This window comes from Sinocyclocheilus anshuiensis, unplaced genomic scaffold (genome assembly GCF_001515605.1).
Source record: "Sinocyclocheilus anshuiensis isolate Anshui unplaced genomic scaffold, SAMN03320099.WGS_v1.1 scaffold127, whole genome shotgun sequence".
Classification (NCBI taxonomy): domain Eukaryota; kingdom Metazoa; phylum Chordata; class Actinopteri; order Cypriniformes; family Cyprinidae; genus Sinocyclocheilus; species Sinocyclocheilus anshuiensis.
The window spans coordinates 89,348-93,091 of record NW_015552528.1 but is presented as its reverse complement, the minus strand read 5'-3'; the positions used below and the strand labels follow the sequence as shown (position 1 = coordinate 93,091).

General features: G+C 38.4%; 1 pseudogene; it reads right to left on the bottom strand.

The window, feature by feature from the left end:
- LOC107663574 (uncharacterized) overlaps positions 1 to 3,744 on the bottom strand; it is a 15,165-nt pseudogene that overhangs the window by 4,092 nt on the left and 7,329 nt on the right.

Here is a 3,744-nt window from a genome sequence, read left to right as displayed (position 1 = left end):
CTCTTCCAGGATCAGGAAACAGTCCTCCATAAAATGTGCTGCACACATCTGAATATTTGGGTTGAACTAAGACTAAAAGTTACGCCATCTTTCTTTGCGTGAACATTTGGGCGGCGTTATGCAAATCTTCCCACATAGTGATGTAGATATGTGGGGGCGTGTTAGAACGAGCCGTTTTAGGTAGGTGTGGCCGACTCTTAACTTTTATAAAGAATATCTCTTTGGATTTGAGACTTTAGTCTTTGCAACTTTACAGATCTTCTTTATGCACCAAGAGCTTGTAACACTCCAAAGAGAAAGGAACAATTGAAATCGCATCATATGACCCCTTTAAATAAGTGTCAGCAATGTTAGAATCAATCTTAGCAGTACTTGTTTAAACCTTAACTATAGGATAATGCTTAGAGGACTAGCATTGCCTTAATGCAACATTTGTCAACACTTGTTTATGAGTTCAAATTCAGAACAATTACAATAAAGCATAAATACTGTGTTCTAGCCTGTCGTCTTTCCAATAAGTGTACAAGTGCCAAAAACAGATCAATTCTGTGATTTCCGTCATTTTGTAATGGGTTAAATGTATCCAGAATGTTTTCCATGGTAGTGTCATTTGGGCGGTACAGTAAATGTTTTCAGGAACTATTATATTATTCCTGCTCTGTAGTTCAGAAGCTGGTCTGTTTTCATTGATGTCAAAATGTTCATCACTCTCTAACACACCAGATATAGCAGTGTTGTTCATTCCAATATGACTAACAATAGCCCTGTGCCATAACTGCAGAGGGGTTTGTCCTCTTTCAGTTGACAGTCCATGGTTATTCCACATGTCCCTAAATTCCCTAACTGCCTTCTGGATCCAAGGTTTGTAAATAAAATGCAAACAAAATACATGAAACTCACACAGAGAGTCTAGTATACCTTGGTCCTCCATGAAAGTAAACCAGTCTGAATAATAATCTGAAACAACTCTGTTCAGCTCTGCCCATAAACGTTCGATCCTTTGATTATGGACACTGCGGCCCGTAATGACACTACCTCTATTTAGTCCTCTTCTATTTAACATGTAACGTGCAACCTCTTATGTTTTCCATGCCATGGTCGCATCTAACCCTTGATGGCAATCCAAAGTTTTGAACCCCTTCTTTGAAAAAAGACAGAACACTTAATGCTCTATTATTGTTCAGACAGTCGAGATAAATAATGGTGCAGCTATATCCATCAACACACCTGTGGAAAACCAGCCTGACCAGTTTATGGTTTCCGTCTATATGCCTGTTAAGAGAGATCACTCACTAGTAGCTTATATTTATTAAGTGTTTAATTGTACTGTTCTAATTGTTTTATAATGTCATGTGGAATAGTCCCTTAGGAAAATTAACCATTGTTTAATAAAAATGTAGCTTACATGATTTTTGCAGGATGGTTTATATTACAACATAAATACAAAACTTAATTCTGTCAGGACCACTATCGTCAAAATGATAGATACTTATGGTAGATAGGTATGGTTCTGTTCTGGGCAAAAAACTCCCTGCCCATCCATGCAGCCTGTCATGAATGAGCAGGGAGAGCAGCAATAATAACCCCCCTAGGGTTAACAGAACAGAACAAGGCAGATATCATTAATGTACTTAATGATATTTAAGTGCAACACTTTATTCAAGATAAAGGAGTCTGATTAGCAAGGAATATCAGAAAGCCAAGTCCTGACTGTGGCGAAAGGAGGAGCTGGGGATGGAGGAGGGTAATTTGCTCCTGAGCAAGCTGAAAAGCTGCTGAATCTGAAAAGCTGCTGAATAATACTGAATAGAGCTTATATAGGAATGCCGCGATAGGTTCCGTATTCCTATAGGTAAATGTGATCAGCTGATGCAAGCTTGACTCACGTGACCTGCCAGAACAAACGCTAACGCTTAATTTCTGTCAGGACCACTATCGTCAAAATGATAGCCTTAAACAACGAGCAATATTTGACAATAGCATATTTGCCAACATAGCATTAAACAATGAGAATGAAATAAGAAACTTAGCAGGAAATGTTGCTTAATAATATATTTATGGGGGAAGCATCACCCCAAGCTTAGCAAGTGAGGAACCAGAGGAAAACAACTGTAGTTACGTTTATTTTTTTTTAAAGCGCTGCTTGTACTTGCTTAGAATAATTGGACTATATTTAAATCCCTTGTGTCCATTTGAGTGCTCAGTCGTAACCTTCCAATCACCACCGAAGTGATTTATTTATTTTTTTTAAATGAACATAGCTTGATCTCAGCCAGTTGATCATATTTAATCAACATGTCATATCACACTAATTTCTCATGCAATACAGCGCACCCCAGTTGAGACGCATACACGAGAATGCTTGTTTAATTTAAACTTGTTCTCGTGGCCTTAACTATCGGCGTGTCCTCAGTGCGATTACATGCTAAGTTTGATTACATGCTCTAGACTACGTGTTGCTCCAGCTGTATGAACACAGATGCGTAAATGCTGCTGCAAATATGCTTTTTTCAATTAGCAGACCAGGTAATATACACAGCGATATGGATTAAAACAGCATTCACTTATCTTAGATTTGGATTTCAGATGTTCTGAACACGCTGCAACAGTTTGATTTGCGAGCAGCTATGCTTAATTTGCTCCTGAGCAAGCTGAAAAGCTGCTGAATAATACTGAACAGAGCTTATATAGGAATGCCACGATAGGTGTCATATTCCTATAGGTAGATGTGATCAGCTGTAATTTGCTCCGGAGCAAGCTGAAAAGCTGCTGAATAATACTAAATAGAGCTTATATAGGAATGGTAGGTGTCGTATTCCTATAGGTAGATGTGATCAGCTGAGAATCAGCTGATGCAAGCTTGACTCACGTGACCTGCCAGAACTAACGCTAACCCTTAATTTCATTAACATTAGTTAATTTTAAGGGATATTTTAATGAAGTTGTCAAATAACTGCTGGACATTCCACAGTTGGTTAGGAGTTTGCACAGAATACATTCTTCTTCTGACAGCACATCGGCGCCTGAGTGACCTTCCAATAGGACCTTTGTCTAAACAAAGGTAAACTTTGTCTCAGCCTCCAACGCTGGATGCGGATGGAGCGAGACCGGAGACTGCCCAGAATGTAGGTCTCACCTGCATTTGGGGTTCTTTGCTAAATCTGTCTGACAAGTGTGTTCAACTCATAGTTAGAGAGTTCTGCAAACTCCAACGGTCTGATTCCAAGATGCTGCGTTTGTGAATTTTATTTTGTATGTATGCGCGAGTGTTTTATGTATGTGTATGCATGCATCGAGTTTATATTTATGTGCGAGTGTTTATAGGTGTATATGTATATATGTGAGTATGTATAGGTGTGTCTGCATGCAGCGAGTTTATATGTATGTGCGTGTGTTGTTGTAGGTGTATATGCATGGATTGAGTTTATATGTATAAGCGAGTGTCTATAGGTGTATGCATGCGTCCTGTTTATATGCATAGGCAAGTTATTCACAAGTGTATATGCATTCATTACTAACATAAGATGTATTGGTATAGATTTCATATTAGTGTACACGTGTATTTCATATAGTTTTTTTTTACATCCAATAGTATACATGTATATGGGAGTAATTTATAGGTTTTATGTATGTATTGATAAGCGAAGTTTGATTTAAATCCTATGTGGCACCTCATAGATCTCCTGTTTTATAACTTTCCGTTTGGTCAGATGTGAACAGCAACAGACATCATGGCCCCCAAAT